This window comes from Ceratotherium simum, chromosome 16, assembly GCF_057802395.1.
Source record: "Ceratotherium simum simum isolate JZ-2026a chromosome 16, ASM5780239v1, whole genome shotgun sequence".
Taxonomy (NCBI): Eukaryota; Metazoa; Chordata; class Mammalia; order Perissodactyla; family Rhinocerotidae; genus Ceratotherium; species Ceratotherium simum.
The window spans coordinates 2,017,108-2,041,279 of record NC_141915.1 but is presented as its reverse complement, the minus strand read 5'-3'; the positions used below and the strand labels follow the sequence as shown (position 1 = coordinate 2,041,279).

Genomic DNA, 24,172 nt, shown 5'->3' with positions numbered 1-24,172 from the left:
TTTCCTCTGAAGCTTCTCTGACACCCAGGTTCATTCTCAGTGTCTGACACCACATTCTAAACTTCTCTCTCCTGGGGCTAACATCACTTGTCCCTATGTCGGGAGCCACTCTCTGCAGACCATAAGCTACCTGAGTGCAGGAACTTACACTTTATCATCTATGTATTCCCAGTGTATAGTTCATAATATATATGTGCTCAATAAATATTAAATAAAGACTGAATGAGGGGCCAGCCCAGTGGCGCAAGAAGTTAAGTGCGCGCGCTTCGCTGCGGCGGCCCGGGGTTCACCGGTTCGGATCCTGGGCACGCACCGACGCACTGCTTGTCAGGCCATGCTGTGGTGGCATCCCACATAAAGTGGAGGAAGATGGGCACGGATGTTAGCCCAGGGCCAGTCTTCCTCGGCAAAAAAAAGAGGATTGGGGCCGGCCCCGTGGCTTGGTGGTTAAGTGAGCGCGCTCCACTGCTGGCGACCCGGGTTCGGATCCCGGGCTCGCACCGACGCGCTGCTTCTCCGGCCATGCTGAGGCCGTGTCCCACATACAGCAACTAGAAGGATGTGCAGCTGTGACACACAACTATCTACTGGGGCTTTGGGGGGGAAAAAATAAATAAAATCTTTAAAAAAAAAAAAAAAAAAAAAAAAAGAGGATTGGCAGATGTTACCACAGAGCTGATCTCCTCACAAAAATAAAAATAAAAATAAAGACTGAATGAATTGGACAATAAACTAACTTTTTCTGGAAATACCATAAATAACGATATTGTGATATGCAGTAAATGCACCAGGTAAAATCTTATTTCAAATCTTTGACTAAAAAGTGAATCTTACTAAATTAGGAACTCTAAATCACAACTATCTTTAATATGATTACCGTAAAGAAATTTAGTTTTAAATTTTACAAGCAGTGTCTGCTACAGTCAATACAATTAGGGGTGTCGGAAGGAACCTAGCTCACAGGCTTGAATGAACAGGTAAGAACCCTCTGTGCCTGCTCCATAGACCTGGCTAAAAATCAGGCTGAAGGAGGATTACCAAACAGGTGGGTCACAATCTCTCCTCCTGCCCTCACCTTGTTTACACTCTTTGCTAAACTAGCCCCCTTTCCCACGGCGGCTCAAAAGCAAACTTCAGCAGCCCAGGTGGTCATCTCTGCCTCTCTCTCTCTGGCAAGATTCCACCTTATCTGCCGTCCCCTCTCTCTTTTCTCAAGCAGGTCCACAGTTGCTCTATGGTAGCTCAGGGCTCCAGCACACCATACCTCACTACTGCAAAGGCTTCTTGCTTTCTCCGGCTCCAAGTTTTTCCCACCTTCTAATCCCTGACACTCCTACAGGCTCCCCTGAGCACACAGTTCAGTTTCTCAGCCCACACAAACTATTATAAGCATCTAGGGTACTTCTAGAAAAACTACTGGCTCCCCCTCCATGGTCTGGGGTGGGGCCCCATCACAGGAATTTTTAAAAAGCTTTCCAGGCCACGTGATTTGCAGGTGCAGCCAAGGATAAGAACTGCAGGCTCACAGAGTGTCACATCCACACTTCCCAGCTGGCACTGAGGCCCCTGCCTCTCCCCAAACAGAACTGAACTCTGGCCTCCCTTCACTCTGACACGTACCCTTGTGCTATCTCCAGAACTGTGACCTATCCATTCTCATGAAGCCAGCCCAACCAGGCCCTCACCCACAGGAATTATGCCACTTTGCAGGTCCCTGCCAGAAGGTCCCTCCCCAAACACTTGAGCTCCCTACTGCCAACACCACCAAATCCCAAGGCTACTGCCTCATCAGAGCCAGTGGCCATCTGGCCACCTCGGTCCTTACTGCTCTCGGCAGGCATCCACGGGGCAGAGCTGCTTCTGGAGCCTGTGCCACGCACATACCACACACACACCAAACGCATGCAGGACCTGCCCAAGCCCACCCCAAGCTTTGCCTCCTGCTGTTCCCTCAACTTGAAATGGCTTCCGCTCCCAGACACTGTTCCCTGTCCTTCGAGGTCCAACTCAAATCCTACCTTCTTCCTGACTCTTCTAGACTTTTCTTCATTCTTGATCTGACAAAGAATCAAAATCAGAGCTCCACAAACCACCAGCTTCTGTCTCACAAATAATAACTTTGTCTTCTCAATTAGACTAAGTTCTTGGTGTCAAGAAACACGGCATTTTATTTACACCCATTACTTGAACTCTAAAGACACGTGTTGCATATTTTCCAGGCTCTGATCTCAAATATTCTGCCCTATTGTCATGAAATTGTCCTTGATTTGATGCCCATGCTTCTACATCGACCGGACTGCCTCTCATAAAGTGGAATAAAATTATTTCTCTGATCACCTGTTTCTCAAGTTTTTGGATCCAAAGTATACTCATTATAGCCAGGACAGCTCTGGGTATCAAACGGGCACTCATGGAGGACTTGAGTTCAAGTAAAAATGTGACTTTTTAGTCTGTTAGCATTCCTTCATTGCTGTGACTTTCTCGTGGGGGGCGCAGAGAAGAGGGCAGACTCTGAACAGCAACTTTCAGCTCCCATGATTTATTCAACAACAGACGCAAGTCCAACCCCTAGGCCCCCGAGAGCGCACAGGGTGGGTGCTGACACACCGCTGTTGACCACCCTGGCTCGGGGGCTGCAGGCAATTCTCAATCTGCGGGAAAATGATCACACCCTAGCCTCCTCGTACACTGCCAAGATCAGAAAAAGGACCCATCTGCTACAAGTCATGTGTCAATTGCCTGCTGAGGAAGGAGATACTTTATATTTTTATTTATATGTAAGTGTTTAAGACTATCAAGTTCTTCTGCATGAATTTGATCATGTTTTAACAACAGCATTACCAGAGGATTTTTTAGTCCTTAATTCCCATGTGTCATGTTCACAGAACCAATATACAGGGCTTCAGGATTACAGAGTAAAAAGAAATTCCCTCAAAGAGCAATTTGGGCAATTATTTTAACACAGCTTTGCAAACACAAACTCCTACCAGCCCACACAGACGTCCTCCCAGCCCACCCAGCTGGGTCCCCCCAGGTCCCTGTTGCACACATTCAGGCAGCTGTGGGTCTTAGAATTTACTTCTGTAGTCCTGGACAAGGAGGTGAGGTGTTGTCATAGAAACAGCTCATGAGGCTCCAAAATCAGACAGGGGTGGGACTGAATTCAGGCCCTGCCAGCCACTGGGTGGGTGCACGTGAACAAGCTTGACGGCTCTGAGCCTCAGCTCGCTCACCTGCGACACGCCTACCTCCCAGGGCTGTTGAGAGGGGAGAGTGGGGCTAGGGGAGCACCTGGCCCAGCTGCAGAGTGCCGTAGCAGAAATAATGTGGTTTTGAATCTGACACAGGTGGCAGCAAATACCAGCTGGGGAACTTACTGGCTGTGTGCCCTGGGGCAGGCTGCTGAAGCCCTCTGAGATTTAGTTTTTGCATATGCAAAAAAGAGAAATGGTGACAAGCCTTGCAGGATCATGATGAAAATTAAATTAAATACTGTGCATAAAAGCAGTAGTGCAGAGCCCGGCACACAGCAGACATTCAAAAACCATCAGGGCTCAAACACACACCCACGTGTTTGTTTTTGATGGACATGCTGATAATTACTACTGGAGGAAAATAATTTTTTTTCCCCAAACTCTAAACACCAAAGAATATTAAATCAATCTGAATTGTTGGAGGGAGGAAGAGTGACTTCCATTAACACCACTGGCCATCCCTAAGGGCCCCGTGGGAGTCCGCTTGGTGCCCAACATCACTCCCCCTTGTCCTTTCCCAGCTGCATTTCTAAAAAGCCTTGATGGTGAGCATCTTGCTTGATGTGTGAGAATGATGAACCAGCTTTTCAAACAGAATCCTACATTTACTGCCTCTTCAAAGGATACGGACATCTTACATTCCCTTCACTGAGGAAAACATCCTGACTAACCCACAGAGTGATATCTGTGACCACAGTCCAAATTATAATCATGAAAGAACAAAGTGAAAACATCTCTTTGAAAAACCAAATTCCCTTCCCAAGTGACATGCCATCATCTTCTGAGCAGTATTCAGAGCATTTCAGAGGCAAAAAGCAACTGCTGTTCTTGAGTTTCCCCTGCACAGCCAGCCAGTGCTGACACCTTACACACCTTCCCATTCAATCTTCTGGGCTGGGGTTCCCAAATCCTGAGAGAGGGACGATGAAGCCTGCACTCAGAAGTGATTAATTATAGATGCTTTTAAATCCACATCATGCATCAGCCCTAAATGGTCAGCTACCCCTCAGGATGAGCCTGCTTTTCCAGGCTCCATTTATCAGCCAGGTTGCCATGAAGAGAACATGGTGGGGCGGGGTCCCTTCATTTGCAGCCCTCTGTGCACCCAATTCCTAGCACTGCTTGAACAGAAAGAGAATTAAGTTACCCATTCTATCTCTAGAGGGCTTGAAAATGCAACACACTCTGTCTAGACCAGGATCAACAGGAAAGCTTTTCTGTGCCCAGGCACAAAGCAGGCTCCAGTACCTGGGTATGCTGGGAATGAGTCACCAGGAAGAATCCAATGCACATACAGGGAGCATTTTAACAATGTTGCAGATGTGGTTCAAAGGAAGCAGGCTTTTTTTTTTTTTTTTTTTAATCAAACCCTAAATCTAGCATCTATCAGTTAAAGTGCTCCATTAAACTCAACATTCAAACAGCAGTGCTTTCACAGATCCTAAGGTTAGGAAAAAGACAGAAACCTCCTTATTCACAAGTCCCAACCTTCTAAATAAACTTGGTGATTTTCAGGTCACAAGTTTATCCTATAATTTAAATGACGACCCACAGGAGCTGGTGGAGCAGGAGGGACCCAAGTTTGGGAACCACACGGACCTGGGTTTGCCTCCTGTCTGTGCCAGTCCCTCCAAGGTCACTTAACCTCTCTGGGCCTCAGTTGTTCCATTCACGGATGGGTGGTAATCCCTATGCTATACATCCATGTGAAGACAAAATGAAATTATCTTAAAAAAAAAGTCTGCAGAAACAGCTTTGCATTTCAAGACACAAACAACGTAAGTGCTTGACTTGAAAACAGGTCTGGTCAAACGAGTCCCTAGATAGATGTCACTGAATACACTCACTGACGCACACGGACACTTATTTCACTGTATCTGATTTTCTAAGTTTCTATTTTTAGACACCCTGAACAAGCTAATTAAGATCACAGAAAATTCCATTGAGGAACTTATGAGAAAGCTTGTCAATTTTCAAAAACTCAACAGATGGTCATAAACAGTCATTTCATAATGCATCCGACAAAAGCAAAATGTGCTCTCTCCCACCCTCAACAATCTTAACTATTATCCCACGGTATTCAGTCCATTGTCAACTTGCAGAAGGGCTATAAGCAAGTCTCTTCCTCCCTGTGAGACTCGGTTCCTCAAATGAAGTAACAGGCATAACAATATTTTGGGATCCAACAGAACTGTTCGAATACCAGCCCCATGACTTACTGGCTATGTGACCTTGAACACATGACTTAAGCCCCTGGGTCTCAGTTTCCTAAGCTGTAGAAGGGGGATAATACCCACGTGACTTACATATAACTGCTGGACCAACAGCAGTGGTCTTTGCAAGAGCAAGACAGAACAGTGGAGCCTGTAGTAAGGGATCAATAAAAGTTTGTTCCCCTGCCCCCACGACTACTTATTTACACCTCAGACCTTTACTGAGTACCTACCACAGGTCAGAGACTGAGCTAGGTGCTGGAGAAGTAAAGAAAGACAGGGCAATCATTGGCTTCAAAGATGTCCAAGTGTCACAAGAGCCCCAGATACACAGACAACATGATAAGTGCTCCACCAGACTGTTTGGGGTGGTGAAGCTTAGAGACCAGAGGGGCCCAGACACTGGTGGAGTTGGCTGGCAAAGGCTTGACAGAAGAGGTCTGTTTAAATCAAACGTGAGTTGAAAGTCCAGCAGATAAACGAGGGAGTAGGACTAGATAAGACCTTCTATCCTCCCCAACCTCAAATTCCCAAAATCCAAGCCCTTGATTTCTCCAAGGCTCAGGGTCACCAGGTACTCATGCCATAAAATGACAACCACCATGGTCATCCACACCCCACCAATATGACAGGAAGATTCTGGGGAACAGTGAGAACAACTGCCAAAAAGCTTTGAAAACTTTAATGCACTTCCCAAGAGTATGACAACGACAACTGCATGCATGAAAATCTCTTAGCACCTTAGTCCACAAAGAACTGCAAGTTGCCACTCCTCCTAATGAAATCTAAAAAAAAAAAAAAAAATGCCCATTCTTTAAGTTCAGGAAAAGCCAAGCCATTAAAACAAATCAGAGTCTAAAAAACTTTTCAGGACTCCTATCAGAATCCCAACTATTGGGAAATCCACACCTTATTATGGAAGATAGCTACATAAAGAGGCAACTGTCTTTCTACAGAGGATTTCTACAAAGGATGGGTCATTTTTCAAGACTGCGAATACCATGCTAGGTATCATCGCTCGCAAGTTTTACATTTCTTCACACCTCACACACGTACTTGGCACAACACAGCTTGCTGGCAGAGAGTTCTCCACAGAGCTCCCGATCTGCAAGCTCAGAGTTCAGGGAGGCAAAGGTGGGCAAACCAGGAGAGATCAGGACACCCCACAGGACAATCTGAACTTGCTCCTGGTCCAGGGGCTTGTGGGATGCAGTCCTGAACCATGCCTTACAGTAATTTGCACTTTACCAAACTTTAATAGCCAGTATCTCATTCAACACTTACAAAAGAATAGCCCAGTGAGCCCAGTGAATAGTAAGGATGACTAACCCAATATTAAAACTAAAGAAACAAATAAGCTTTAACAATGTAAGAATTAAAACACAGATAAACAAAAGATGAGAAGATCTTGGTGACTTCTCCAACACAATCACTTGTCCCAAAGTCCCAAACACAATCACTGGAATAAGTACCATTCAGAAACAAACTGTAGTCTCTTTCGATTTTCAATTAAATACAGATGAAAACTTAATTATCACTGCAAATTCAATCACTGCCATGCAGGATTCAGCACATGATTTTGTCAGCACCTATCATCGGATATCTAGAGCTACAGATGCACAAGTTTTCTGCCAGATCTTCATTAATCTTATGTAATTGAGGGAGGAGGGGGAGAGGAGGGCATGGATAATTAAAATGCACCTTTTTCAATTATTTTAACCCCCGTTCCAATCCCTTCTTTCACAGGGCATTTTCTGGAGGCGGAAAAGAACTCACACTTCTCATCTTTTCCTGCCCATTTTCTTTGTGAATGTTAAAAATAAACGAGGAGAGGAGTAATCCTGAACATCTCTCTAAAAAAAATCTAAAACGTGGTGGAGAAAGCCCTAAATACCGAGCTTCTAGTTCTGGCAATTGACACAGTATCACTGCGTGTGACCTTGGGCAAATCACTGCTTCTCTGGGCCTCAGTTTCCCCCACCTTAACCCTGATGATGGTTAAGTTCCATCCTCTCTTCAGGCACACACTTCAGATGCGTCTAGGGCAGCAAAACAGAGAAGGGAGCCCAGACGGAGCCCCAGGACGGAGGAATGGGTTTTCACGGGCCTCTGCTGGGGTTTCGGAGGAGAGCAAGTTGCCCCTCCCCACTCGCCCGCAAAGCCACTGGGCCAACTCCAGGTCGCAAACAAAAACCTGTCGGCACGGACTCCTCTAGGAAGGGCCGGCCTCTCCCAACGCGCTAGGCTCCTGGGGAGCCCCACGGAGACAGACAAGAAGGGTCTCCTGGAGAGGCCGGCCCCCACGCACCCATTCACCCACCCCGATGAGCCGAGCAGGACCGCCGCCCGGGGTCTCTGCCATCCCACGCGGAACAAAAGGCAGCTGGAGCCTGGCTCTGCCGCCCCCGTCCCCGCTGTGCCGTGGGGGTGCGGGTGGGGGTGGGGAGGGAGAACCTAGGGCGGGGAAGGGGGCCCGCTCCAGCCCAAAGGAGAGGGGGCACGGACCGGGATCCCGTACCGAGGGGACCCCTCCCTCGGCTTCTGGAGGGAACGGGGGCTGGGCTCTGCACGGGGGCGAGAGGCAGACCCGGCGGGGCTCTGGAGGAAAGGGGCGCTGGGCCCGCGGACGGGAGGAAAGTGCTCTGGGGAGGAGGGGCGGGGTTGTTCCAAGACGAAAGGTGGAGGGTGAGGGCCTGGAGGGGACTCCTGGATCTGGCGTGGGAGGAAAGGGAGCCCCAGACTCCGAGGATATAAAAGGAAGAGCTCCACGATAGGCAAACGGGGGATCCTGGTAGCGGAAAGAAGGACCTAGATGGGGAGGGGGCCATGCTCCTGCCCGTGGAGCGGGACCTGGCTGGAAAGAAGGGGGCCCCGCCTGAGGTGGATGCTACCCAGCTGGGGCAGCAGGGGTGCCTGCTGCGGGGGGCGGGGGCCTGTGCTCTGGGGGCGTCCCCCCTGGGGAGGGGAGGGTCCGCGCCCTGGGGGGCCCCGCTCCGGCCCCCGAGCCCCGCGGGCCCCGGCTCACCTCCGCTCTTCCGGGCCGGCCCGGGTGCGCGGCTGCGGCCGCCACTAGCGCCGGGGAGGCGGGAGCGACCGGAGCCCGCGGAGCCGCTGCCGCGTCTAGCTCGGTTTGACACCCACACACACCAGCCAACATGGCGGCCGGGAGGGGGCGCGCCGGCTGCGTGCGCGCGCCCGCCGGCCCCGCCCCCGCCCAGGCCCCGCCCCCGCGGCCCCCGCGACCCCCCACACACCCGCGACCCCGCGCGGGGCCGCCCGGCCCTCCCTCAGCGGCCCGCGGCGTACGTCCACATCCCCGGTACGACCCCCGAAGCCCACGCGCGCGTCGCGGCGACGGCCAGCCGCCACACGAGCCCTGCAGAGTCACTCCCGAGCCGCGCAGTCGGCGACCTCCCGCACGTCCCCCGCCCCGTACTCGAGCCGCCGCTCGCGTCCCTCCCGGAACGCCCGCGCGCCGCCGCCGCGTGCTCGGCCCGCCGCCTCGCACCTGAGGCCGCGGCGGGCATCAGGCTTCCCTCAGGAGGGGCCCTGGAAGGCCGGGGGCCGGTCACCGCCGGTCTCTGCGGCGGTGCTGGGTCACGAGTGTGTCCGCTGTGCAAGTTCACTGAGGAACACTTCAGGCGTGTGCGCTTTTCCGTATGTGTTACACTTCAATAAAACACGCAGAAACTACTCGGAGAGGGGCACAGGCTCGGCTACACTGCCAGAGGGGGCGTCACACCAGACGGGGAGCCGTTGGCCGTCCCCTCGCGGGAGGTTACAGACACCCCCGGGCGGGCTCGGCCCTTCACACGCCTGGCACCGTCGCGCCAGCGACAGGATCCGCCTCTTCCCGCCGGGTCAGCCAGCGCCCACGAGGCGCCCAGTGTGTGCCAAGCCCGGCGCTGGGCACCGAAGGGGACGGGCCAGGCGGGGGAGAGGCCAGCAGACGCCTCACGGCGGGGCCTGGGGTACGGGTCGGGGCTGCTAGGGCGGTGGACAGCACCGTCCCCGCTGCCTGTGTTCCAAGGAGGCCTGGGTGACATCAACGCCATGCCAAGCTCTGGTTTCAGGGAGGCTGTGTCCAGAAGTCCCACTCTGCCCTCACTTCCTAAGGGACCTCGGGCGAGTCCCTGCACTTCTCTGAGCCTTGAATTCTTCCTCCCTATGAAGGAGCCAGACGGACGAAGGCATCCCGTCTGTCCTCACAAGCTGGGATCTAGACTTCCCTTCTCTGGCAAAAATATGAGGGAGGGGAGGGGGGAGAAAATGGGAGGGGAGGGGAGAGAGAGGAGAGGAAGGGGAGGGGGAGAGAGGAGAAAGAGGTGGGGGAGGAGAGAGAGAGAGTTGGGGGACACTAACACATTTGCAAACCCACATGGCCATTTTTCCTTTGAAAAGTCCGACACGGGTAGTTCTAGATGTGCAAACCGCTCCCCGCAGTTTGCTGCCCCTCCCACCGCTCAGCGTCCCTCCTCGGCCAGAAGAGCGCGTTAAGCCCTACACGCTGCCTTGCGGCAGGAACCTGAACTCCCCGTTTTGAACTTGGTCCACCTCCAACCCAAAGAAGACCCTCAACCAGTCCAACATACCTTGTAAGCCAAAGCTCGCTTTTTACCGGGCCTTCCTGGCCCTTGTGGGAGAGCAGAACTTGACGTGAAGCCATGGCTCCTGCCCTTCTGATGAATTATGGCAGCGCACGGTGGGTGCCCTGTGCAGGCCTGAGCACTTTACGTAGATGGTCTAAACCAGCGCTGCCCAGTGGAACTTCCCACAGTGACGGAAATGTTCTCTAGCTGTGCCGTCCACTGTAAGCACTTGAAATGTGGCTAGTGCGACCGAGGAGCTGAATATTTAAGACCTTATTCAACTTTAATTAATGAATTTAAATAGCCGCATGTGGCTAGATGCTGCCATACAAAACAGCACTGGCCTCAAACCTCCCCACGGCGCCACAGGCTGCGCATTCTCATTGTCCGCATTTTACAGGCAAGAACTTGAGGTTTGAAGACATGCAGGGGCTCTGTCACCCGGGACGATTTTTCTACATGCGGAGCCCATTCCCTTCCCCTCCTGCTAGCGCGTCTGCGAGTCTGCGTAGCCACAGAGATAAAGCTGCAAGCTTTGGAAAGAGAACTGGATACAGATAAAGAGGTGATGAGCCAAGTACAGCCCAGGAAGTGAGTCGGAGAGCACGAGGTTGAGCCAGGCTGGGAGTGGGGGAGGGCCTCCTGAGGCCAGAAGACCACCGCCCCTGTGCAAGGTCAGAAGGGACATTCCTGCATTCCTCCAAGTCACTTCTCCTTTCTGCACCTCTTTTGAAGCGTATCACCCTCTTTCCCATTCCCTCTCTCAATTCATCCTCGTGATGAGCCCTGGAAGGCAGCAGTCCTACTCCCATTCTATGATAAGCAAACAGGCAGCACGTGGCAGTGCTGGGATTCAAACCCAGGTTCTGCCAAGTCCAGAGCACGCAAGCAGTCTCCCAGAGGAGGGTGCAGGACAAGCCGGGGGCTATGCCCACGCCCCAAGCAGTTGGGCACACTCGTCTGCCCTTCCCAGGATTTGGAGGCAGGTTCCAGGTGCATCACTAGGCAGAGCGATAGGAGCTGGTCAGAGTGGTGTTCCACCAGGAAGCAGAAGGAAATGGCCGTGCAGGCCAGAGTTGTCTCTGGGGTTAGGACAGGAGGCTTCGAGGGGAGAGGCACTTTGGGAGTGATGGTGCACTGAGTGAAAATAATTGCCTAGGAAAGTTGCAGAAGGAGGTCCTAGGGGTCTTCACCGAAGGTTTGAACTCGAGATTCAAAACCATTTGTCCAGGGCCGGCCCCGTGGCTTGGTGGTTAAGTGCACGCGCTCCGATGCTGGTGGCCCGGGTTCGGATCCCGGGCGCGCACCGAGGCACCACTTCTCCGTCCATCCTGAGGCCGAGTCCCACATACAGCAACTAGAAGGATGTGCAGCTATGACATACAACTATCTACTGGGGCTTTGGGGGGAAAAAATAAATAAATATAAAATCTTTAAAAAAAAAACAAAACCATTTGTCCAGCAGAGAAGAGCCCAGTGCTGGGAATCCAGAAACACCTAATTTCTTGTCCACTGATCTGCTGCTTGACCTTGGCCATGTCACTGCTCCTTCCAGGTCTCGGTTTCCTCATCTGCCAAGTGGGAATAATACTCTCTCCCACTTTACAGGATTGCAATTCTATTCAGAATGAGAGAGCAGAGGAGGAAATGCTCTGGAAACTGTAAAGCCCTACGTGGGTGTTAATAGTGGTTCTTGTTAAGACAGATACAAAGCAGAGGAGACAAGAACACAAGCAGAAACTGAAACACCACATAGAAAATCGTAAGAGAAAAGGCTGTGAGACCTCACAGGAGGAAGTTTCCTTCTAGCTTGTAGGGGGGGAGTGATCAGGGCAGACTTCCTGGAAGTGAAGGTACTGGTGCTAGGAAATAGTAATAATAATAATAACAATAACAATAAAGCAGTGAGCACTGTGCAAATGCTTTGCATGGATTATCTCATTTCCTTTTCATGACAACCCTGAGTTTGAGACGATCGTTATCTCCATTTTACAGATGAGGATCAGAGAGATTCAATTATTTGCCCATGATCACAATGCTAAAAAGTGGCAATGCTGGAAAACCCATGCATGTCTGTTTCCAAAGCTAAATTCTTGAGAGGAATTTGAATAGGCTGAGGGGAGAGATTGCCCCTCTCCTCCAGCTCCAGGGGTGGGTGTATAACCAAAGCTGAGCCAATCAGAGCAGCTCTCCCTGGTCATAGTGATTGGGTCAGGAATGGGAACATGACTCAAGACAGGCTAATGAGACTCAAGCCCAGGATTTTTGCAGAAACCATTAAAAAAGGGAACTTTATCTTCCCATGAGGTTGCTGAGCTAGTGGGATGTAAGCCTAGAACAGCTCCACACCAAGAGAGCCAGCCTGAGAATGAAGCCAACACAGGGCGGGGGGTGGGGGAAGGGTGGGGGGGGGAGGGGACGGGGAGCAGAGATGAGAGAAAAGATAGATTCCTGCTGATATTACCTGAGCACCTTGAACCAGCAATACCTGAAGCTTTCACCCTGGACTTTTTAGCACACAAGCCAAAACATCAGTTGGAACTATTTTGACAGAAAACTGAACTCAAACTGGCTTAAATGATAATTAGACTCAATTGGCTCATTTAACTAAAATCTCCAGAGCTAGGGCTTCATGTGCAGTATGATCAAGATTCTGGCTCCATTTCTTTGACATATGCCCCCTAGACATGTCATCATTTTCCTTGGCTGGTGTCTTGACTGGCTGTAAATTGGCTGTAGCAGATCCATGCCCCACGTCTGTAGCCACACCACCCAGAAGCAGACAATGTCTTTCTCCCAACTAGCAAAGTAATACCCAAGACTTGCTCTGATTAGCACTTGGATGGCCTGCCCATCCCAGAGCCAACTGTGAGGAATTTGAGGTGAGGGATTAGAGTGATTGTCTCAGGCCAATCAGGGCTCACCCCTGGAGCTGGGGGGCAGGGTTATGAGAGCGGAACAGACGCTGGGGAGGTGTGCAGCAATGCCCACCACTCTAACGAACTCCCTATCCTCCCCCAGCCAGTTGACTGCGGATTTCATCACTCAGTACCCAGCTTCCCGACAATAATGGTCAATCAACCCCATTTCCAAACAGTTTTCATTTCATTTTTTGACAGGTCCAGGCTTTTATACTTGTATTTACTAAATCAATCAATACACTGATAATTCTGCTTGGGTTTACATAATGCCTTTCTTCCAAAGCTCTTATCACACCTCATAAACAAGTTTCAATAAGCTTCCTCAGTTTTCCTCCCGAGGGCATTCTGTGTAACTATTAAAACATAGCATCCACTTAAATATAGTTTCTGATCTTATGACACAACATTTCTGTTCCTTATTGACCCTTAATCTTCTGGCTTTTTCCCCTATAGTGGTGAAGAATCCAAACAAGAATCTAGATGGACTAAACACCTTACTTGCATTTTCAGTCAACAGTCACCACCACTGTATGAGAGAGGGACACCTGTTATCACCATTTTACAGGTAAGCAAAGTGACGGGCGGGGAGGGGCCATAGCTGGTGACCCAGCTGCAGGGCAGGGCTGGGCTTCTCACTCGAGTCCCGGGAGTCAGGGACTTGCGTCTCCCCAGGGCGCTCAGCGGCGGGCCCCCTCAGAGCACCCCTTCCTCTTGCGGTATAGCCTAAAGAAGCCAGAGCCCCTTCCCGGCCTCAGAAAGGCACTGTGCTTGCTTCTTCAGAAAATTTACCGACAAGTTGAACACCCTCCACCTTCCTAAAGCTTTCAGCTTGGGTTGAGAGTTGAAACATAACCCCCCAGAGCCGTAACACAAGGAAGTCTGCCCCAAGAGTAGCGTTTGAGCTGGGTCTGTAAGGATGGCTAGTTATGGGGGAAGAGCAAGGGGGGGTGGGGGGCAGGCTGAGCAAAGACCAGGGGCAGGAAACCATGGACCAGTGGTGAGTTTATCTGGACTGCAGGATGCATAGAAGAGAGAAGCAAAGGGTGAGTCAGGAGAGAAGGGCTGGAAGGTGCGGTGGACATGTATCCAAGCTGCTCTGCACTGTGGAGAGCAGCCCTCCTCACCGTCAGCCCAGGGGCAGGCGTGATCCTGGCTGGCCAATGAGAATGCTCACCTCCCTGGCCATAGTGATTGGTTCAGGGATGGCCATGTGACTCAAGCCCAGCCAATAAGACCTTTCCTAGGGAATTTTGGCTAAAACCATCAGGAAAGTGGCCCTCTCTGCCTCCGAGATTGTGAGTACCCAGGGCTGTGGAAGTCTGGAGCTGCCAAGAGCCGTCTCTGTTACCTCTCAGAGACAATTCTTAATACCTCCAGTTCAGACCAGCCCAGGAACCAGGCGAGCAGAGCTGTTGGGTCAGGCTGGTGTCATCGTAGCTTTCTTGAAGGCCACACCTGCTGTTGCCTCAAGCAAAGCTGTCTTTTGAGAGAAACTCCCAAGTCTTTCTTTCTTTCCTTTTTCTCTTCTTTCTTTCATTTATTTATTCTTGCTTTCTATCTCTCTCTTTCTCTTTGTTTCTCTCTCTTTCTTATTTCTTTTTCATATTTAGTAAATATCTTTAAAAATAATCCTTAAAAAATACATGCACACATCCTACAAATAACTGACCAGTACTCTTCAAAACTGTCAACATCATGAAACACAAGAAAGACTGTCACCGACTAGAGGAGACTAAGAAGACAAGACAACTCAATGCAATGTGGGATCCTGGATGGAATCCTAGTACAGAAAAGAGAGATTGGTGGAAAAACTGGTGAATAATTTCTGCGCCTTAGTTAATAGTATTGTAGCGATGTTAATTTCTCAATGTTGACAAATGGACAATGGTGTGTATGGAAATTAGAGGGAGCTGAGGGAAGGCAATGGGGAACTCTTTGTGCTGTATCTGTAATTTTTCTGTAGATCTAAAATCACTCCAAAGTAAAAGTTTCTGAAAATACGTGCACAGAAAAACGTGCAAACAGTACATCAGGACATACAGTAAAAAACAAGTCTCCCTCCTGCTGTCGCCCCAGACCTGCAGTCCCCCTCCCGGGGGGTAACCACTGTTAACAGTGTAATAGGGATTCTCCGGGGACTTGCAGGCTTGCCCCCCACCCCCACCTCTACACAAATGGTAACTCTCTCATCATGCTCTTTTCACTTAACAGTGTATCTCTCGGAGATTCTTCCACATCAGCATAAAGAGAACTGCTTCAATCCCAATGGCTTAGTGTATTTAACCAGTCCCCAATGAATGGCGGACATTATCCCCTGGATTCTGTTTCTAGAAACAATGCAACATACAATGTGTGTCCTTGATCATATATGTCTTTGCACTTCTGTGCAAATTTATCTGCAGTTTCCTTATAGAGGCTCTTGAAGAGCAATTCCAGAGTCTTGTCTATAGGTTACTACGAGGCCAGGTATCCCCAACCTATGCTGGGTCCTTAGACCTGAAGGATTTGAAACTGACCTTGGCAAAACTACTTCCTGTTTAGTCAAGTCCCACCCGCCAGCTGCAGGTGAGACCTCTGGGGACTTGGATGCTATCAGCTGACATCCTAGCCACCTGGTGGGGTCCTCCATTGGACTAACTGCCCAGCATCTGTCCTCCCTTCACAGACCAGCCCTCAGTAGTGTCATCCTCAAAAGCATGCCCGTCAATTCTTGCTTCTGAGGTCCTGGGGCTGCCTGAGGTGGTAGCCTTTTTCCAAAGCTTGTCTTTGATTCTCTGAGCTGCTCCATTTCCTTCCACTACATTTAAATTTCCTTCCACTAAATTTCCTTCCACTTCTGGGGGCCGGCCCGGTGGCTTAGCGGTTAAGTGCGTGCTCTCCGCTACTGGCGGCCTGGGTTTGGATCCCGGGTGCGCACCAACGCACCGCTTGTCCAGCCATGCTGAGGCGGCATCCCACATACAGCAACTAGAAGGATGTGCAACTATGACATACAACTATCTACTGGGGATTTGGAGGAAAAAAGGAGGAGGATTGGCCATAGATGTTAGCTCAGAGCCGGTCTTCCTCAGCAAAAAGAGGAGGATGGGCATGGATGTTAGCTCAGGGCTGATCTTCCTCTCACACACACACACACACACACACACACACACACACAAAATTTCCTTCCACTTTTTTCTTTATGTAACTAGAATCCATTTCTTTTGCTCACAACCAAAGAACCCTATGTGTCAAACAGTCACCCCTGTCTTAAGTCATACACAAGATCAATAAACAGCTGTTGCCACCAAGCATCCATTCCAGTCATTCATCAGGGAATGTAACAAGACTCTCATAGCTGTGGCCATCCTCCCCCGGTTCTGAGTGCTTCTCCCTTAGTTCTTGATATCCATTCAGCTCTGAATAAATATTTGTTAAAGACATGCTTAAATCTTAGTTTTATTACCCAGTGCCCTCCCAACCATATTTTATGCATAATCGCAAACCACTTGCAGCTTGTGTTCCAAAAATGCTGCTGTCTTTGATATGAAGAGGCAGAAATAGAAGACTTGTCACTGTGCTGGGGACCATGCCCCTCCCCTGATCACTCCTGGTCTGCATCAGACTCTTCTGTCAGCATCAGCTGATCATTTTGGACAAAAAGCCCAAATCAAGACTGAGATGACAGTCACCTCTCTGGGAGTGCGGTCCCCTCCAATGCCAAGGGCATGAAATTGGGAGTCAGAAAGCCAAGGTTTAAATCATAGCTCCTCCACTCATTAGCAATTTCTTGTTTTTTTTTTTTTTTTTTGTGAGGAAGATCAGCCCTGAGCTAACATCCGTGCTAATCCTCCTCTTTTTGCTGAGGAAGACTGGCCCTGAGCTAACATCTATTGCCAATCCTCCTCCTTTTTTTCCCCCAAAGCCCCAGTAGATAGTTGTATGTCATAGCTGCACATCCTTCTAGTTGCTGTATGTGGGACGCGGCCTCAGCATGGCCGGAGAAGCGGTGCGTCGGTGCGCGCCCGGGATCCGAACCCGGGCCGCCAGTAGCAGAGCGCATGCACTTAACCGCTAAGCCACGGGGCCGGCCCTCATTAGCAATTTCACCTTTTTGAGGGCCTAAGTTTTGCAACCTGTCATATAGGGTTCACACCCCCAACACTACACCCTTCATGAGACCTCTGCCAGAGTCATGTGAGGGCAATGGGGGGAGGTACTCGGGCTGCCCTGTGGCTCTGCTCCTTGCTCTCCTCTCTGTTTCCAGACTCCCGATTCCCCACCCTCCTCCCCAGAAGGAAAATAGGTTGGCTGGAGTTGAGACCCTGCAGCCTGGAGGATTCCAGGAGAGTCCAGGGCAACTGAGTGGGCTGAGAGGACTGGAAAAGAGTGACGCGATAGTGCTGTGTGCGAAACCACAGACACGTGGCGTGCCTAAGGCCAGGGCGCAAGTTAGGACTCGGCAGCTATGTGGCCTCGGGCACGTCACTCTGCCTTTCTGAGCCTCAGTTTTCTCGACTGTAAAATGGACAGCGTAGTGATAACTCCCCCCTTGTCTACTTCAAATGTTGGTAGGGAGGCCCAGACTACACCAGATATGAAATGCTGTGCAGCAAGGAAGTGTGTGTGCCCACGTGGGGCTGTGCGGGGCCGAGCAGAGCTGCTTCTGGGACCCACAAACCTGGCTGACTCCCAGAGAATTAGGAGCACACATCATGCTCATGAGACCGGGCCTGCCCAAAGTGTTCTCACACGGGATGAGGAAGAGGCCAGGCAGGGTCACTCTCCCATTTCACAGATGAAACAACTGAAGCCCTAAGAGAATTGAGCACATTTTGGAAAGGGGAGGGGAATGGAATTTTCTGATATGTTGGGAAAATTGCTTGAATTCTCCAGCCTTTCCATTTGGATGCTCTTCTCTTTGCCAAGACACGCCCGTAAGCTCATCCCTTATAAGAGCCATGTCCGTGGTCGAAAATACAGGTCCTGGGGTCAGGGAGGCCTGGGTTTGAATCCAGAATCAGTCACTTCTCAGCGGGGTGACCTCGGACAAGTCACTGCTCCTCTCTGAGCCTTGAGCTTCCTTACCTATAAAATGGGGCCGATAATACCTGCTTCACAGTATTGCGTTGACGGATGCCAAGCACGTAGTCCAGGCCTAGCGCAGAGCAGGCACTGCAATCTCATGACTCAGGGCCATGGGAAGAACGCCGAGGGGCCTGGCCTCTGCGCTGGAAGGGGCCTTAGGCCAAGGCTGAGAGAGTGGAGCATCGGGATCTACCAGCCCATCCAGAGACCACGGCACACATCTCCAGACCGGTTCTCCCGGCCGCCGCCTCCTCCCACTCATGTCCGCTCATTCACGCAGGCGTCCTTCTTGGCGCCCCTGCTGTGTGACGCTGGGGATTGGAGCTGAAGCAGGAGTGTCCCAGGGGCCACCAGGCTGTGGGGGAGGCTAACACAGAAACAGCACCTAAAAGGCCAAGACATGGGGGTCCCAGAAGAGGGCAGGAGGCTGGTGACTCCAAGGGGTAAGAGAATGCAAATGTGGGGGCCATTTTAGCCCAGAAAAAGGCAAAAAAAAAATTCCCCCAATCTTTTTCTTTCTTTTGCCTCTTACTCTCCCTCCTCATTTCCCTCCTCCCTCCTTCCTCTCCTCCCTCCCTTCCTTCTTTCCTTCCCTCCACTTCTTTCTTTAACCCAAAGGACATAAAAGTTGAGGACATAAAGCAAATATTGTTATTAATTTTTGTAAATGTGCTGATCTAAGAGGCACTGAGCAGAAAGATGAGACCAAAATTGCACCTCCATTCTCTTCATCTGGGCTGCGGGATCCAAGCCTCCCACACACTCAGACCTAGGCAGGAAGGACAAGTCTGCCAGCTGGGACCTGCCCCAGCAGCCTGAGGCCCTCCCAGGGCCCCCTCCCATCCCTGCTCTCCTGGCTTCCTTGTGGTCACCCACTGAACAGATCAGGACATTGAGCTCCAGAGTCGAGAATAGATTGCCCTCTCTGGGCTCCTCTGCTGGCACCGCTTCCCCACCATCCTGCCCTGTAGGCCCACCGACCAGCTGGGGTCCCTTAGACAGCCTGCACATGCTCGCCTCTGAGCTTCTGTGTGTGCTGTTCCCTCTGCCTGGAGCTCCCTCTCCACCCCTCAGGCCCCATCCAGCAGCTGACCCGGCCAAGAGCTAACAGGCCTTCAGGATTCCGTAGATATCCTCCCTGGGAGCTTCTCTGATGGCCACGGGCCACGATCAGGGCCTCCTCTGGCTGCTCACCCTCCTAGCACCTGCCCCCTGAATGGTGACAGACAGTCTAGGTTCTGTCGCCCTGTGGTCCAGCACTTCTCAAGGGAGGGCCGAGACTGGCCCTTACTTGTCTGTGTCTCCTACCCCTTCGAGGTTCTGGCCACAGAGCGGAAGGCCGGAATATGTTTGTTGCATGAAGGACGTAAGACAAGATGCCCCTGGTGGAAGCCACTCTGCACCCCAGCTTGACGGAGGTGGCTGGGTGGGAAGAGCTGGCAGCTGCCCGGCACCTCACACCAACTGCGGATCCGGGAGCCACGGTCGTCGCAGCTCTGCGCTGGTAACCCGGGGCCTCAGGGGGGGCCTCAGATGGTGCCGGCGTGCTCGCGGAGCCGCAGATCCCCACTGCAAGTCGGGGTGCTGTCCTTGCTGGGGGGGGTGCTGGGAGGACCAAGTGAGATCACCATGTCACCCCTGTCCAAACCCTGCAAGGACCTCACGTCACCCTTAGAATCAAATCCACAGCCCACCCACCCCGCCCTTCCCCCCAGTCTCCCCCTGGAGCCCTGAGCCTCCCCCACGGCTCCCTTGCTGTCCCCTTCACCTGGAACGCCCTTCCCCACACATCCTGAAGCCCCGTCCTCCATCCCTCCAGCCCACCTCTTGAGCAGTCTCCCCTGACCACCAAGAGGGTGCCTCCTCCCCCGCCCCCACTTTGTGTGGACCCCGCAGCGTTGATCACCACCTGACGTCATGTTACACCTGATTTCTCTGCTTCTGGTCTCCCTCCCCTCTGAGAGGGCAGGGCCTTCTGTCTGCTTGTTTATGCAGAAGCCCCAGAACCTGGATAAGGGCCTGGCACACAGTGGGTGCTCAGCAAAGATCTGAACCAATGGATATTGGGACGGCCCAGAGAAGTGCTCAGGACCATGCCCTCTGACCCCCTGTCCAGGCTGCACCCCCAGGAGTCCAGGTTCCTGCCGATGGGCGGAGTCCAGGGCCCAGGTCTGGAAAGCATCCACCCACAGGGCAGATGGGCAGAAGGGCCATACGGCTGCTCAAGGTGTGCAGTCTCTGGGAGAAGCATGAGCCACCAGCTCCTGCGTGGTGTAGGTGCCTTGCCCGGCTTCTAGCTAGAGGGTGCCCTGCTCACCAGACACAAGCCCAGGGGTCCAGGCTCTCCCTGGCCCCGGCTCTGGCTTCCCCCCCGGAGCCCTCTAACTTCTGAGCTCACCGGCTCCCAGACCTCCATGCAGGGGGGGCCAGAGGACCCACTTGTCCAGCCACTTGCCCCTGCTCAGTACCTGAGGAGCCCGAGAGGTCTTGCCTGGCCTGAAGTCACACGGCAGGTTGGGGCAGAGCCAGCAAGGACTCGGGACTCCCGTGCCAGCCTGGGCATCCCCTACACTGCCAGGGATTGAGCCCAAGTTCAGCTGTGGCCAAGCCAAGGGGTCAGAGGCCCAGGTTGAAATCCAGCTGGCGCTGCAGAGGCCACACATTTCCCTGTGGCCTTGTCAAGGCGGTTGTGTCAAGGGACTCCCAGGCCCCATCACTGGCCACTTCTCAGCTCAGCCAGCCCCAGTCACGCCATGTTTAGATGTCACCAAACGCATTTCCACTTCTGAGAAAACAGAGGTCGTGCCCGCTTGCCCCACCCTCCTCCCCCTCTTCCTGCAAACTTGAGTCAGAGCCGCCCTGTCAGTGGGGCCCGGGGTGTCTGAGTCAGCCTGGCCCAGGTTCCAGTCCCGACGCCACCCCTTACCAGCTGTGAGACCTGTGGCACCTCCAGACCCTGCCGAGCCTCCGCCTGGCGTCGGTGAGGCTGAGGTGTGGAGGTACCTGCCTTGTCGGTGACTGCGAGGGTCGAGCAGGCCTGGGGGTCGACCCCTCTGTGCAGGGTCACAGCACGTAGGAGGTGCCCAGTGACAATAGGGACGCCCACGTGGAGACTACCACGAAGCCCCTCTCCTCAGCTCTTCCCTATATGAGCTCATCTGACCTTCATACCAATCCAGTGAGGATGGCACCATCACCATCCCACTTCACCTGTGAGGAAATGGAGACACAGGAGGGAGAAGTGACACAGCCAGTAGGTGCAGACTGGAGACTTGAACCCAGAGTCCATGCTCTTGCCCACTCCCTCCACAACTGGGGGCTGTGAATAACGCTCTTAGAGCCTGTCCTATGTGCACGGGGGCTGGGCTCAGGGTAGGCATGCAAGCACGTCTGATGACTGACTGAATGTCTCCACTTGGTGCCCCCAGAAGCCCACCCAGAACAAGGATTCAAGTGCAAGTTGTTTGTTTGGAGGTAATCTCAGGAATCACCTTTAGGGGTGTGGGAAATTGAGACAGGAAAGAAGAGGAGCCGATAGCTGTGGGTATGTGGCACAGCCCTTCTGCTGTGTGGTCCTGGACCAGCCACTGTCCCACTCTGAACCTCAGTTTCCTCTTCTATAAAACTGGAATGCCAGCCCCAGTGTCCCAGGAGATAGGCTGGGAGGTCTCTGGGGTCTGAGAAGGGTCCCATCTGGGCTCCCAGCCACAGCCCAGGCTCCGGGAAACACAACACCCCCCAATGAGGGCTCTCTGTGGGTGAAGAAGCCACAGGAGGCAGGCACGGTGCCCAGGCTGTCACCACAGGGGCTCTGGAGAAACCACATCATGGCCACCACAGCCTCCACCATCCCACGGCGACTTCCGCTTCTGCCTCTCCCAGGGCAGCCTCTCCTACCACTGTCGGCTGTCCCCTCTGTCAGTGCCTGCCCCGGGGGTCCCCGTAGCGGGGCACGGCTCCGCAGGGGAGGCTGGCAGCTGCTCCTGGAGAGGCGTGCAGCAGCGGGGCTGCTTTAAAAAGCCACGGAGACTCCTGCGGTCAGGAGCTTGTGCCCCTGCACTTCGACCTCAAGTCCCAGCTCCTCCACTTGTGACCCTCGGCAAGTCCTTTCACTGTCCTGATCCTCACTGGCCTCATCCATCAGATGGAGCCACCAGTCCACCGTCCCCTTGTGGCCTCAGCTCCTCACTTCCAGCCTTTGCAGTGGCTGTTCCCTCCATCTGGAACTCCTTTCCACCCCTCCCTCTTTGCTAAGGAACTCCTGCTCAGGCTTCGGCAGTCATTCCAATGCCTCTCCTCAAGGAAGGACAGCCCTTACTGACCACCGCCCTCAAACTGTCGCCGCCCCTCAGGGTACTCTTCCTCAGAGCCCGGAGCCCAGTTTGTGAGACAGGATTTACTCCTTGGCCTCCTCGTCTGACCCCCTCACTGCAAATCCCGTGAGAGCACAAACTAATCTTGCCTCCTGCCCAAACCCCAGGGCCTCGCACGGGGACTGGCACGCAGTAGGTGCTCAATAAATGCTTGTCGAAGAAGAGCATTATTGTCGGAAACGCTTGTCCTTGGTTAACTCCTTGCTCTTCCAACCAGACTTAAACGGCACCTTCTCCAGGCAGCCTTCCCTGATGCCTCTTCTGGGTTTCCAGAATCTCCCCAACCTTCCCCCCATCACGGCCGCTTCCCTCGCGGGCGTCGCAGCCCCGTTACGGGAACCCCGGCCCCGCCCCCTCCATGGGCCTCCCCGCGAGGGACGCGGCAAGAGCCGGAGGAAGAGGAAGGCGCGGCCGCAGAGCCGGCGCTGCGGGGCTGGAGACGGAGCGCGGGCCGCGCCGGCAGGAGGGGCAGGCGGGGGCCCGGGGGCGCGGCGGCGGGTCTGGAATTTCCCGCGGCCGCCCGGAAATGCCTGCGGCCGGGGCGGGGTCGCCGGGAGGCCCCCGCCGCGCACGCTCCGCGCTGCGCCCTCGGCCGCGGCCCCGTCACCGGGCAGGAGCGGCCGCCGAGACGGCCGGCGGGGTGGGGGCTGCCGCCGGCCTTTCGGCTGACCCTCGCGCCAGGGCCCCGGCCCCACGGCCCCCCTGCGTCCCCGCGGGGACCGCTGCTCCTGGGGGTCCTGGCAGGGCGGAGGGGCGTGGGGAGGGGGCTGCCCGACTGGCCCCGAGCACCGGGCGGCAGCCCCCCACCCCCGCCGCGCCCCCCGTGCCTGAGCCCCCAGCAGCGCAGGGCTCCCGGGGCCCCGTCTCGGAGGTGAGCCGCTCAGCCCCGTTTCACAGGCGGGAGACTGAGGCCCCAAGAGGGGCGGGCACGCTCATTAATCCACACATTTCTTCCCTCACTCTGTTGACTGAGCCGTCAGTCCATCTTTGGCTGGACTCCATCCGCCTGAGTTCTCATCTGCCCGCACTGCCTCGGAGCCGGGGGACCTTCGGAGGAGCTGCTTTCCCCCTCTGGGCCAACGTTCCCCCTCTGTCTGATAGGGAGAAAGCCGGGCCTGGCTCGGAGGACTGTGGTGAGAAATGAGTTGGTCTGTGTAAATCACTGTGCCCGGCATGTAGGATGTGCTTAATCCATGCTGGTTATTTTAATAGAAACTTGCTCAGGCCTCCACCACCTACAAACAAAAAGTCGCTCCCTTTGACCTTTACCCCACCTTGACTTTCCCTCCCCTACTGAATTCTATCAAATACCCATCTTCTGTAAAGTCAAGAAAGTGTTTGACTCAAAAAAATAGAAAACAGATCACAGTGACTTGACAAATAGTTTATTTTCCCCCATTACAGTGAGCTTGGAGATCAGCTATGGCTGGCATTGTTTTGCCAGGCAAATGATGCCAGGGCTGGTGTCTCTGCAATTCTCTTGGCTTTTCCCTTTTGTTTGCAAGATGGCTGCTACTGCTCCTGGCATTGCATCAGCATTCTCACTTAAGACAGAAAGGAAGAGAAATGGTTAAGTTTAGGGTATTTGTTCCTTTTATCACGAAGAGAAATAATCTCCCAGAACCCACCCCACAGACTCAGTCCCCTTCAGTCCCTGATGTCTCACAGTCCCCACCACACCCTATTTCACTCATTCACATTTCTTGCCTGGCCCTTGTTGGTGTTGAAATTTGAACCCCTGAATTAATGTACTTA

At 53.0% G+C, this 24,172-nt stretch overlaps 1 protein-coding gene across 3 annotated transcripts in view; it reads right to left on the bottom strand.

The window, feature by feature from the left end:
• The window catches only part of EPN2 (epsin 2), an 86,326-nt gene extending 75,773 nt beyond the window's left edge, over positions 1 to 10,553 (bottom strand). For 2 of the 3 annotated variants that reach the window (XM_087440322.1, XM_014789459.2), the window contains exon 1: positions 8,493 to 8,615. The gene's annotated coding sequence lies outside the window, so the exon portion shown is untranslated. Of the gene's footprint in view, positions 1 to 8,492; positions 8,616 to 10,059 lie in introns of those variants that run through there. The other variant, XM_087440320.1, reaches the window with a different exon arrangement.
• Positions 10,554 to 24,172: the final 13,619 nt, after the last annotated feature.